This window comes from Brachycentrus maculatus, unplaced genomic scaffold, assembly GCF_059751285.1.
Source record: "Brachycentrus maculatus isolate JH-2025_06_01 unplaced genomic scaffold, ASM5975128v1 h1tg000027l, whole genome shotgun sequence".
Lineage (NCBI taxonomy): Eukaryota > Metazoa > Arthropoda > Insecta > Trichoptera > Brachycentridae > Brachycentrus > Brachycentrus maculatus.
This window is the reverse complement of record NW_028280781.1, coordinates 84,542-99,693: the sequence shown is the minus strand read 5'-3', so window position 1 is coordinate 99,693 and position 15,152 is coordinate 84,542. Positions and strand designations below refer to the sequence as shown.

The window sequence follows — 15,152 nt, the reverse complement described above, 5'->3', positions numbered from 1 at the left end:
TTTGAACAAACGAACTGTTGTATTTTAATGTACATACGTCGATTAGGTAATATTTCAAATTGACATTTTTTTGTTGAGTTTTTTAAAACGTAATTTATTCAATGTGGATTTTCTGAATAATACCTACCAGCCAATAACGAACAATGTGCGAGAGTGATTCTCTGATCAGAATCTTTCATCTTTTATGGATCATAGTAGCTGTACTCTATCTGATTGCATAATAATATTCCTTTGAATATCCAAATGCATCGTGAGAGATAGCTAAAGCATCCGCTAGGCTGCTATAACTGTTACGAGCCTTCCTGCCGCTATATTGCCAATAAAGACAACTTGATCATAATACGAGTGCCTTCCCTACACAAATACAGTTTTTCAAATGCGATTTAAATATAAAACAGAATAATACTTTTTCAAATCTTAAATGTTTTCATCTTCTTCTTCCTGGCTTCATCTCAACTGTCTTTGTAGACTATTGGGTCAGCTTTCCTTGTTCTCATGTTGTAGGTCCTTGTTACACTAACAATGTCACCTAGGCTATGTCTTTGATTCGTGTTAAATTTCTGTAGCATCCATGATTTTTGTGGTCTTCCTCTAGATGTGTTATGAGGATATCTTTATGTATTTTTTTTTAATTATTACCAAAAATTATTTAAGATGTCGAGTGTGAGTAAAATAGAAACTAAATATAAAAGTCTGTTTGTATGTTTGTCCGCCTCTGTGGTGTAATGGATAGCGTGTTAATCTACCGTGCTGGAGGTCCTGGATTCGATTTCCAGGGAGGATAAAAAATGTTAATTATTTAACACTCGAATATTTATTTCATATTACCCTGGACTGGTCCTTGGAGCGCAAGAGTGATAAAGGTAATACAAGAAGTACAGGACTGATCACGCCTTCATGTGAGTAACGATCAAGATAACATTGCATTAATACGATGCAGTGACCTATGCACCATTGGGTTCGGCTAAAGGAAAATATTAGATCAAAGAGCTTGACAACTCAACAGTAAAAATATGGATGTCTGGATATTTACAGGATTCATGACCTGTCATAAACTGGTTACGTGATCACTTTACACACTTAGAACATTCACTGTTCTACCTATGATTGACAACTACACTTCCAAAATTTTTGGAACTCTTACATTTTTCATAAATCTCATTACGCTTTTATGTGTGAGTTCACTGGTCAAAAATAACAGATTTTAAAGAAATATATCCTAAAATAAAACAGGAGAATTGTTAGGGGAGAATTTAAAAACTGAGCTTCGTTTCATAGTCTCATATTGGTTCCTTATTGAATAGCGTCAGCCATAACGCAGGACGCTGTTTATTGATTGAATGGAGAAAAGTTTGTTAATCAATTACTTTTGTTCGTAGCAAACTTTAAAAAAAAATATACAAAAAATTGATTGAATATCTTAATAAATCAATCTCTAAGAAAAATGAACATTAAATTTATGCTTTTTTCCGAATGTTAAATCCAAATGTTAAATTGTGTTCTAATGCAACATTTTACCAAATTAAACTATGTATTATTGTTATTTGACTAACAAATTATTCTAAATAAAAGTAAATTGTTTTCTGAGTTTTAGCTTTCAAAAATAAATAAAATTTAAAAAAAAACAACGGGAAAAAACTCTAGCCCTTAAATTTAATAATGTTTAATTTTTAAAGAAAAAATATATTCAGTTTTTCCCATTATTTTGAATGAAAAATTTGTTTTTGTATAAGTATATATTTAATTGATAAAACTGAGGTCTTTGAGCAATTTGTTCAAATTAATTTTCTGTTAATTCGATTTATGAGAATGTAAGTTATTAATATAATTAGTACAAAAATTAAGCTAGAAACAGTGGAGAAATGGGAAAACTTTTGTTCTCAAAGACATTTTGTTCTCTCAAAGCTTTCATATTAAGAATGCTTGTATAAGGCTGCTCTTAAACTAGGTATTTGGTATTCCAATGGTGTATAAGAAAGTAGATCAGTCATTTTAACGAGTTTCACTTAGTTTCTTAATCTCACATGTAAATATCATTTTTTTAAACGCACATTCGGTACACACCTACAAACGTAGCATTTTCATTCAAATTTCAGCTCTCATATTTTTTTCCATCTTATGATAAAAATATTTTTCGATTACTTATTTAGCACAATTTATCTATATAAAACAAATAAAGATAAATTGTCTATCTTTTGAAGGTTGAAAAGCGTCGGCATTTGAATTTACGGCTACAAATAATTTGAAAAATAAAACTTTTAATAACGAAATTTTTAAAATTGTTGATTCTTAATTTCGGAACTTTTAATTAAACGAACTTCTAATTTTAAGCTGACTTGTCTTATTTTCGGTACTTATCTTGAATATTGGAAAAAGTTACGATAAGTACCTTCTTACTTGTTTATATTTAGACAAAATAATACTTGTTATGAATGAAACAATTTTAAATAGTGAATGAACAGATTAAATAATTTTTGCTTTATAAACAATTCCCCTTATTCTACTTTAAGTCTATAGCGCCAAAATTAAATTGTTCATATTTTCTGATTCATTAAAATTCATATACACTATTATCAATAATAAGGTTCTTTTATTTATCGAACAAATGATTAAATTCAATCAATGCCTCTGAATATAAACAAATGTCATCCATAAAAGTATCGTTTTCTATGAGTGAGTATTTTCCGAAAGCGTGAAACACCCAGTGGTGCATACGTCACTGAATCCTATCGATGCGGTGTTATCTTTATTGTATATAACTTGAAACGATAGTAATGCATTCTGCGCTCAGAGACATGTTAAATAAAGTTAAGGGAGAAAAAAACACGTTAATTTATTATGGCACTCTTAGAATTGTACCGAGGACCAGCAGCGTAGCCAAACGCGCTAATCATTTATTTTTATGAAATGTTTTTATGTGATTATTTTTTTCTAATCGTAAATCACTTATCGCTCACTTCTTTCAACAACGTTATATATAAAAAAAAATCGTCAATTTACAGTTGGGCATGTTTTCGAAATGCCCAAAAAATGTACTATATCCCAGCAAAAGAGACATATTTTTAACTTAACCCCGCGAGCAGAAAGTGTTTTTGCATTTTGAAGAAAGGGTAATTTTTAATAATTTGTTGAAATACACCTAATATTTTTCAAATGGAGAAATAAACCTTCAGGTTTTTTTCTTCATTTGAACCTAAAAACCTAAAAAGATATGTTGCATAGTAAAAAGTTCAATAAGTGGCTTGATATTTATTTTAATTACATTTCATTATATTCTAAAACTTTAAAAACGATCTCCTGAAAAATCAAGATTTTTAAATATGAAGTTGTTGAAAGGAGTAAGGGTTATGTCTTTACGATACTAAATTGAAAATTTCTTCTCGATACAATTTTAGATTGTAAAAAAATGTTTCATCTCATTTTATATGAGATACATGTAGAAGTATAAAATAAAAAAAATGTATTCATGTCTCAACATGGATGCAAAAAAAATATGAATGTTAAGGTATTTTTAAGGCTTACAACCTGTTAAAGGCTGAATTTAAGTGATCTATTAATTATATCAATTCAAGTGAAATACAAGTGTAAAATGAACATACCATTCATAAATGACAACCACATTACTCAAATTTCGGAACTTAAATTCTTGCTTCAATTAACATCTTCTTGCACATGCTATTTTTTTGGTACCATCTATGGCTGACATGAGTATTTATTTTTATTATATTTTATTTTTATCCGTATCCAGCGGATACTTTCATGAAATAAATTCATATTATTTTCACTGATGTGTAAATATCAATTTAAAATATCAGTTTTTTTTAAATATCTATAGATATTTCATATTTTGCTTAGATAGTAAATAATTATCTACGAAGAAATATATAAGATTAATTTATATCTCATATATTAACCAGCAAAAAAGTTAAAAATACACTTGATGAAAATTTCAAAAATGATTTATTTTACGAAAAATATTTTCTTTTTATCTCTCGTTAACCGAATTCTTATACCAATCGCCCGAAGAAAATATTTTTCCATATAAATGTTAACTTTTTATTTGTCTCGATATAATTTTGCCAGTTGAAAGAAAAACAACAAGAAAACAAGCTTACTGAGGTGAATTAATTTCGGCTTTTGGAAAAAGTTTTGGACTACGAATAACAATGATAAAAGTATCGAGACACATTTCAAAAGAAACAAAAAACGTCAGGAAAATATCAAGAGATGTATAATATTGTATTATCCCTCATTTGCCGAGCGTAAATGTCATATCAGTGAAATGAATGATTCATCAAGAATACGGATAAATATTTATTGAATCTTAGATTTACAGTTAGACTCCAATAGAAATGAACTCAGCAGAAAGAATATGGATAAGTATATATATATATATATATATATATATATATATATATATATATATATATATATATATATATATATATATATATATATATATATATATATATATATGTATAAAAATATGTATAAAAATAATATATATAAATACTTAGAACTGGTTGTATCAAAAGGCCACGTAACCAGAAGGCATGTATATTTTATGTTTGGATGTGAAAGAAGTATACGTCACTCCTTGCTGTTATTTGCTATCACTTACAATTTTGTCTATCAAATTCACTAGAAAATTAAAAAAGAATCCACATATTATATTAAAGAATCAAAATTAATTGACCGCTTTAAACTAATTATCGCTTTCAAATTAATTACGTTTGAATTGCATTTTTTTCTCAGTTTGATAATGCCGTCACAAGGCAAAACAACTGTCACAAAGCAAATAAATTCATTTTTACTTAATGTTTTACTTAGTAAATACCTTTTTTTCTTATAATCTACTGTGACACGTGTTTCGATGCATTCCGCGTCTTTTTCAAGAAACATAAATCATGATATATGGATTTTTATTATCATTTTAACACATACAAGATAAAAACCTTAAATCGTTAATTTTTGAATACATATTAACATTATTTACAATATTTTGTCCGAATCTTTGTTCACGAATATGTTTGTCTTTTAATCGATATCTCAGCATCGGTAAAGAATAATATTAATAAATTTATTAAGAAAAACATCAACAAAAAATACTCAACTCAACCATAATTGGATAAATGCACGCGTATACTGTGATCGCTTAAACCAGCTTATGACAGATCGTAAGACCTAAAATTAACCGAGACTTACATTTCCTGCTTCATCTACGCTGAGATATTAATATTGTTTTCATTATTTTTACGGAATTCAAATTTATTTAATATCCCTCTAGTAGTTATTTAAAGCTCAGCATGAAAAAAATATTTCAAATGTGTTTGCAAATATACACAAACTACATATTGGTTTTCCACGAGAATTTCAGCATTTAAATCAAGGCTGAAAAATTAATGTTGACTCTCCTTTGATTCACCGATTTAGGAAATTGTAACATTTGTATTCCAATTTATTTAACTGCCGACAGTCGGTGATTATTTTACAAATGAACAAATAGTTGAAATCCTTCGGACGAGCAGATCTGAAGAGATGGGTAGTTTAGTTTGATTTATTTTTCCCATCGCTACGCTGAATATTGTAGGAAACTCCAATAATTTATGTTTACGTTTATTTCAATATAAATATATATATATTTATATATATATATATATATATATATATATATATATATATATATATATATATATATATATATATATATATATATATATATATATATATATATATATATATATATATATATATATATATATATATATATATATATATATATATATATATATATATATATATATATATATATATATATATATATATATATATATATATATATATATATATATATATATATATATATATATATATATATATATATATATATATATATATATATATATATATATATATATATATATATATATATATATATATATATATATATATATATATATATATATATATATATATATATATATAAATAGGTGTAGTAAAGGAGTTCACATACTTTTCTGCTAAAAAAAAAGGTCACTTATTTTGTCATGCCCTGTTTAAGTAATGATTAATTTACTCCAGTTGTTCGCATGTTTATGGGTAAGAAAATAATAAATGAAGTCAAATTGTTCAAGTACAATCTCTCAGGACTAATTTCTTATCAAATGCCTTCTGCTAAAGGTCCCCAGACAACTTTCTAGCTCTCGTTTTAAATTATATATGTATTTACAGCAGCTCTTCAATAATTCAAACGAAATAATTGCTACAAAGGACAGATTGAAATTTAAGAAGAAGAAATACATTTTGATTTGATTTTTTTTAAAGAATGGTTGGAATTTAATGTAAATAAAATAATTGTCACTAAATCACGACCTGAAAACTTAATGAAGAGCAAAACAAGGAAGATTCTGTTGGTTCAAAATCTATGATGTGTATAAGACATAAAAAATACCGCAGAAAAAGGCTTTTAGATGTATGATCAAATGGATGCTTAAAAGAAAATGAGCCTGATGCCGATCTTACAAAAGGTAGATGAAATATGAAGAAGAAGACCTTAGCAGAACAGAACGTAGAGACACTTGAAAAAGAATGGCTATGGAAAAGATTTGAGGAGGATTCTGAATTCCTTCCCGGAATTTAGCGCAAAGAAGAAGATATTTCGATATTTTCTGGCGTTTCTCATGTGTGTGATTATAATCCAGGATTCGGACCTCACATACTAATAAAGAGTTTCTGCTCAGTAAAAAAGCTGCTTTTCATCTCATCAATAGATGTCTATAGTGAAGTTCTACTGAATTAAGAACTATGTTTTAAAATTGGTTCATATAAATAGAACTTCCAAGAATTTGAGTAGTGTGGTTGTCAATAATGGGTAGAATTGGTGAATGTTACACATGTGTAAAGTGATCACTTAAACCAGCTTATGACGGTCGTCAGCCCCGTAAATGTCCAGACTTCCATATTTTTCTTTATCTTTGATGAGATGTCAAAATACTAAGAAGAAGAAACTGCCAGAACAAAGTTTGATCATCATTCAACCAATAATAGAGATCAACAAGTATGCTCAAAATCCTTTAAAAAAAACAAGTTGTTCTGAAAAATTCTAGTCACAAGTTATTAATTTCTTCTTTTTCATCTTACTCCTCATTACTGAGAGTTGTGGCGCTTGTGAAAGCAATGACTCTTCTCCAGTAATCCCATGACTGTGCTGCACGTATCGTTCCAACGACCAAGGTGCCTGCTGCTGACTTAACTTGATCGGTCCATCGTGTGGTGGATTTTCCTCTCCCTCTCATCCCCTCCAGGCTGCCAATCACAACTAGTCATTCTAGGCTATCCTTATTGCCACGCGCAACGTATGCAAATAACTAAATAATCCATCGAGCATTGACATTGACCAGAGTCAAGCCATTCAATAATAGTTTCAAGGAATACTTAATATCTGATAAATTCAGAACACAAAATGATTAACAGTTTTTTTTAAATAACTAACTTATTATGGTCATAACACTGTTGCCAAAGATAAAAAATATATTACGTGAACATTTTTATTTTTTAAACGTATTTTTCCTCTACAACACTCAAAATGAAATACGTATTTTTCCTCTACAACACTCAAAATGAAATCAGCAACTGAACAATTTGTAAATTAAACAAAATCTCACATAAAACCAACGCTTCAAAAGTGAATAAATAATGGTTTAAACGATAAAGTATAAATTTTTAAATAATGCACGTTCGTGTGAAAGCATTATTTATTAAGTTACGTCGTATATCAATGTTCAACAACTTCGTACGAGGTAACGAAATTGTTGTTCATTAATTTGTGCTTTCATGACAGTTAAGGGCGTTGAAAAATAAAGCGTCATACGTGTGTTTCGAAAATATAAATAATAATTTTTTCTTGTTTTTAAAACAAGAAAAACATGTATTTTACTTTTTCTCTTTAAAATAACTGAAAATTTAGGATGAACAAAATAGAAATCTGCGCATGCAGTATTGTAATGCAGATAGGTTGTTATTCCAGCTGAACAAAAATCTGTTATCGTATAAAAATTAAATTTTGATAACGTTCTCGAAACCATAGAGTACGGTAGAGTTAAGTGAATAATAAAAATAAAGAGGTTTTTTTTACATCATTTGCCACACATTCATCTGAGAGAACGTATTTTGAATGCACTCAATCTTCTTTCATCCATCTTTTGTCAACTTCATGCTTCACTTCCATACTTTAGGGTTGGAACCAGGACTCCATAGTGCATTGCAGGTTTAGCTTTTGCTGAAAGGTGTGTTGAGATGGTTTGGATTTGTTGATCGAATGAGTGAAAAAAGAAAATTAAAGTAAGTTGATAACCCAAATATTGTGAATAATAGAAACAGAAAATGACCAGCAAAAAAATAGCATGATAAGTTATGTAAAATATTTGGTAGTGGTCTGATCAGGAGTCGGAATAATCGGCGAGTATGTATGAGGAGATGCATAAATGTAGAAGACAAAGAGGGTGTGGCGTACTATTCTCTCTGCCTACTCTATATAGAATTTGATCTCTCTTTCGTAATTGGGTAATAATTTCATTGAAATATTACGGAGTTTTCAAATCAGATCTGTGGTAAGGCTGTTGACGTGTTGACTATACCTTAACTTAATTGCTTTTAAAAAAATACCTTTTACATTATTGGAAAAGTCATTGAAAATAAATATTTGTTCAAAAACGGTTAGAAATAATATGTTTAAATAAAATAACCTAGTGGAAACTGAAATAAGAGTCAAGTTTGGTTGAATTTATTCATTAAATACTTATTCAAAATATTCAGTCCAAAAGATCTTTAATATTAATAAATTTCGTTCACAAAAAAATCTTAGTTACACGTTTCAAGTCATTTATTCAAAAATAAAAATAAAATACAGTTAGCGTTAAATATTCGTAGAGACTGTTTAAATTTACGCTATTGAAATATGTAAAGTATTAATATTCCTTTGGGCGTAAGAAAGATGGAAAATATTTTTCATGGCAGTCGAGGCATATTTTTGCGTTATAATTAAATTTGATGGTCACTGGCGAGTCACCAGTCGCAACTCACTCCCTTAACCTACATTCATATTATGGCATTTACAAATTCACCCACGTGTAGAGTACTTAAGTAAATACGAAGTTTCTAAATTCCTGAGAAATACATAAGTACAATAGAAATATAACTTACTAAAACTAACAAACCATCACGCCGCTTCCCCGCAGGGGTAAGCGAGAGAATAGAACGCCACACCACTCTGTCCTTGCAAACATTATTCGCCTCTTCCACGTTCATGCATCTCCTCATACATACCCGCCGATTTGACCACTTTCAAGTATTTGGCATACTTGATCGTGCTAAGTTTTTCTAGGTACAATACAAATATGAAGCTAAAAAATGTTTAAGAGAAGTCAATTATTAAGATAACATACTTAAAATACGAAGATGTAAGAAAGGAATGTAAAAATATTAAGAAGAGGTATGGACATGTGGAGCGAATTGACAACGAGAGAATGACTAAGAAAATATACGTGGCGAATGTGAGTGGGTGGAACAGAACGAGGATGGCCGAAAAAGACTTGGCACGATCAGATAAATCAGAATCTAAAATGTGGTGGTCTCAAAATTTTATGTAATCGGAGGACATGTGTGACTAGACGTATGGATGTGAAAGACGCGACGAGTGTATGTCAGGACAAAAGAGTATGACGTTTTATCCTCTCTGCCTACCCATAGGTAAATAAAATATTACAAAAGTGCGTAAAGTGCTTACTTGAGGCAGTGATTACTCAAATCCCTGGTCGTTAGCTCTGGGATGATCAGACTTTCAGCTTCTTTAGTTTATAAACAATATATCGTAGTCAAACAGGAGAAAGTGGCCAAGTGCATTTAAAAAAAAAACGTGATCATTGACTATTTGATATCTTAATTGCTTAATCTTGCTCTGAAAAAATCCCAAAGGATTTTAAACTTGAAAGTATAATATATAGACTTGTTAAAAATGACTAAATGCATTGATGCTTTTTTTCTTGCCAAGAAAAAGTGACTTAAATGGCCCAACTGAACATTTGACGTTTTGTTAATTGGTCACTTTCTCCTGTACGACAACGAAATGTTTAATCTCTTGTTAAGACACCTATAATATTGATATATCATTCGGAGGGTAAATAATTCAGTGTCTGCATAAAAAAAAAGTGATGAAAATCAACTTGTTAAATGAATGTGTATAGAAATTGTGATATTATTTCAGTCTTTCTCTCTCCTGAAAATACAAATGAGGTCATTCGGAATGAATCTCATCTATGTTTGATCGGAGTAAGCTATATAAACTTCACGAACTTCGCATAACTCATAGCGCCACTATCACCCATACTTCCAAATCTATGGCAAAAAAATTATCCATGTATTGACAATGAAGTTACTCATAATACTGCAGATAAATTAAAGAGTTTACTTAATTTGCTATTATTACAATGATTAAAGAAAACACTTGTTTTTTACCACTTGAGTTTTATTAAAAACTACATGTTTCAGAAGTTAAACTTCCATCATTCAGGTCTGTATAATAACTAATATAGTTATTATACAGACCTGAATGATGGAAGTTTAACTTCTGAAACATATAGTCTTTAATAAAACTCAAGTGGTAAAAAACAAGTGTTTTCTTTAATCATTGTAACATGTCTTACCACAAAGTCAATGCCGAAACAAAAATAGCAATTTTTAGTTTTTAATAATATGGTTTAAAAACAGCCTAAAAAAGTGACTATAATTATGGTTTTTACTTAATAACATCAACACTGACAGAAAAATACTAGCTTCTTATGTTTTATGTTCAAATCAATTTATTCCATAAATTCATATAAAATACAGCCATATGATTGTTCAGTTGATAAAACATATTTTACCTTTAAAATATAATACTGAATCACGCAATACGACGATATTTCTAAAATTATAATAATTACTACATTATTGTTCAGATAATAAATAGGGTTTCACCTTTGACTTTAAAATACACATACTAAATTTACTTTCACTTTTTTAATAACATATTTTTGTTATGAATTTAGATCACAACATATTTCTACAAATAATACTGAAATAAATGTTTTGTACAATTGAATTTTAGATTTTATTATATTTGTTAATATTTAAGAAAAACATTGCATACTCCTGTTATTTTTACACAAAAACATAAACCGTAGTAAATTTTGGAATATATCTAGTTACATTACCATAAAAAACGTAATTCTAATATGAAAATGATATAAAAATAATTAATTTGTGGTTTTTAAAAAAATGAACAGAAAAAAGCATATGCTTTGTTTAAGCCTGATTATCAAATTAGAGTGCTATGGTAAAATGGATTTTTATTTAAAAAAAATGAAAATAAAAGACGCATTCAGTAATCGAAATATTTAAAAATTATTATTTTAATTTGTACAGAAACTATTGAGCGTAAAATGACATTATTTTTAAATTAACTAACTAAAATACCTTTCGTCGATCAAAACGTTAAAATCTCATAATATGTATTTCATTTATATTTTAACTGCAAACTTTAAAAAGTTGCGAAAAACCTACGCAAATGTTAATTTAAAAAAAACTAATCTATAATAGCAGAGCAAATAAAAACCTTTCATTAATATTACACAATTCTGGATTTACGGCGATAGAAATATAAGTAAAATCAAATGTGTTTAGCTATTTTTCGTTTATTTTTGTAGCTTTTTCTCGTATTTATAACCCAAAATAATAAAATAATGCATTTTAAAAGTGCTATGTTATATTTTATTCCATTCATATGTAATGCAACCCTGATATTGTATATATAAAAAAGAATTCTGAGTATACGGTATTAGAAAAATAATAAATATCTAATATGTTGGACTATTTTTCATCAATTTTTGTAGTTTTTTCTCGTATTAATAATCCAAAATTGTACACAAATACACTAAACATTTTCAATGAACAAGGTTACTTTTATTCCATTCTTTTTTATCAAATCTGTTACATAATTTAAGCTATACAGTACAGACGGGTGACGCCGACGTCTCGACCCACTTGTCTGGCGTTAAGCATAGCGGAGGCTTTTGGGGTAGACTTCCTCCGCGTCCTCAAAGAGATTTGTATATGTACATACTTCATACCTACACACATTGTTCAGAAAGCTCGCTCCCTTGTGAAAACCCTTACAAATAGTTTTCTTGTTTGTACACTGTCGAACATGGCGCATTCTTGCGAGGTTGCTGTGTTTTTATACGATGGTGAAAAAAAATATAATTTCATAGCGTCAAGAAAGCCTTAATAATGTGGAGATAGAAAGTTCCCATGCTAAGAATCTTTCTAGGAAAGCTTTTGAAGGGAAACCATTTTATATTCTCTTAAACTCATGCTCCGTCTCGTAAATGAATAAACCACTACGGCTTTTATTGAAACCTGTAGGTGAGCACTAAGGCAAGGTTTAAAAGGATTTTAACTTAATTTACACGTTAAAGCCTGAACACTTCAATTCATCTTCTTAATACAAGGACTTCAAAATATATAATACATATATTATTTCATTTAAAAAATATATTATTTAATAATGAAGTTGAAAATAAAATATTTATTTTAATTGATTTATAAAACCACATTTACAAAATTGAAACAAGAATCAATGATTAAAGAAAACACTTGTTTTTACCACTTGAGTTTTATTATAGACTACATGTTTCAGAAGTTAAACTTCCATTATTCAGGTCTGTATATTTATTATACAGACCTGAATGATGGAAGTTTAACTTCTGAAACATGTAGTCTATAATAAAACTCAAGTTGTAAAAAACAAGTGTTTTCTTTGATCATTGTAACATGTCTTACCACAAAGTTAATGCCGAATCAATAAATGAAAAAAGAATCAATATAAAAATATACATCTCAACATGGATGAAGAAGAATAAGTCGAGATAATAACAAAGTATGTATATTTATTGGGCTTGTCATAGGATGGTTTAAGTAATTGCTTTATACACGTGTAAGATTCTCATTGGTAGGCAATCATGGGCAGAATTTTGAATATAACACGTGCATAATGTGATTATTTAAAACATTGTATGACATGACGTAAGCCCCGTAAATACTCAAACTCCCACATTCTTCTTCATCTGTGGTGAGATGTCAATATAAATAACTCATTGGTTTAGAAACTGAGAATTATGATCAAAGATTTGGACACGCACTTAATTTAAATATGTTTTTTTTTTATTTATAATTATGCACAATTACTCTCTGCCCTCTCATTTTAAACGACTGTTTAAAGTTTTAATTTTGGCCAGTATCACCAGTCTTTTTTTTGTTGCTTGGCAAATATTGGTCTTAGCTAATAATTTATGTTAGTATTTTCGTAAAATTTAATTAATAAATACAATATATTAAAAACGATATTATTGATACAACATTTTTTAAATATTTATTTGTATTTGTGAAACTTTCGTTAAACAAATTTTCAGACTTATTGATTTGAAGCGAAATCTCCTTTCTACAAAAAGCAAGCTAAATGTTGAGTGTATCCCAATACTTGTTCACAAAATCTGGATTATCTCCAATTACAGGAGGTATTTTTATATAATTTTTTGACATCTCATCAAAGATAAAGAAGAATATGGAAGTCTGGGCATTTACGGGGCTGACGACCGTCATAAGCTGGCTTAAGTGATCACTTTACACACGTGTAACATTCACCAATTCTACCCATTATTGACAACCCCACTATTCAAATTCTTGGAAGTTCTATATATTGTATATGAACTTATTTCGAATCATTATTCTTGAATCACTAGAACTTCACTGTTCCATATTCTTTTTCATCTTTGATGAGATGTCAAAAAATAAAAAGCATGCTGTCGATTCCGCCCAAAATTTATTGTTCTAGTAATCTTTTGCCTCAAGCATAAAGAGATTTGGAGTTTTACGTTAATAATTTACAAGGTTTTAAAGGTTTTTTTCTAAAAAAAAAAAACTCCACCACAAACGCATAAACATAAAATGTTCCCGGATTTTTTCTCATGGGAATATTATCTTCTTAACCTTTTCGTCATTTAATGTTTGTTTCGAGATTTAAGAAAGCTTTTCAGAGTAAACTAGTAACAAATAAGATGTAAGAGTTTATTATTTATTTATTTATTTATTGAACGGCTAATGCCTTTAACATAATACATATATACAATATCTTGTATGAAAATACACTAATGAATATATGTATTGGGAACCAAAAAGTCTTAAACATAAAATAAGAATAAAATAACAAATAGTAAGCACTTGTAAATACACGTCTCCTTCGCACACTATCAGCAATACTATATTATGTGCTATATCTTTTTAAAAAAATGTAATAGATACCCATAGATAGTTAAAAGCATTTGGATATGTATCTTACTAACTTACCATTACGCCGCTTCCCTACAGGGGTAGGCAGAGAGAATAAAACGCTACACAACTCTGTATTTGTAAACATTCTTCGCCTCTTCCTTCATGCATCTCCTAATACATACCCGCCGATTATTACGACTCCTAACCTGACCGCTTTCAAGTATTTGGCATACCTGATCGTGCCAAGTATTTATCGGTCTTTCTCTGCTGCTATTTCCAATTACATTTGCCTCATAAATTTGTTTTACCGTTCTTTCCTCACTCATTCGTTCTACATATCCAAACCATCTCAACACACCTTTCTTAATTTTACTGATTGTGCTTATGCATATGGATATGTAATATATAAAACTTCTCTCTCAACCTATTTGTAAACATAATGATTTTTATCCATTTTTCCAAATCTTTTGTTTATCATCTATTTATTCCTCCACTATCCTTTTTAAAATAAAAGTATTGCTCTTCATCCTTAGCTCCTAAATCTTACAAACTTTTCTATCAAATATATTTCACTCCCAGAACCTTTAATTTGGTAAGCAAGATTTAATGTAATTCAATTATGTAACTTCGACAATTATGTGATCGGGATAGCCCTACGTAGGTAGCATGCGGTGTTTTATGCACCATTTGAGTGAAGATGGTGACGTATCAAGACAATATGTTTATTAAGAGAGACAGTTAAATACGTATGTTTGTGTATGTGTACGGTTCATGCGGATGTACGTTTT

The 15,152-nt window shown here is 28.9% G+C and overlaps 1 protein-coding gene across 1 annotated transcript in view; it reads right to left on the bottom strand.

The window, feature by feature from the left end:
• The window catches only part of unc-13 (protein unc13 homolog), a 480,145-nt gene that overhangs the window by 398,576 nt on the left and 66,417 nt on the right, over positions 1 to 15,152 (bottom strand). The gene's annotated exons all lie outside the window — the stretch shown is intronic.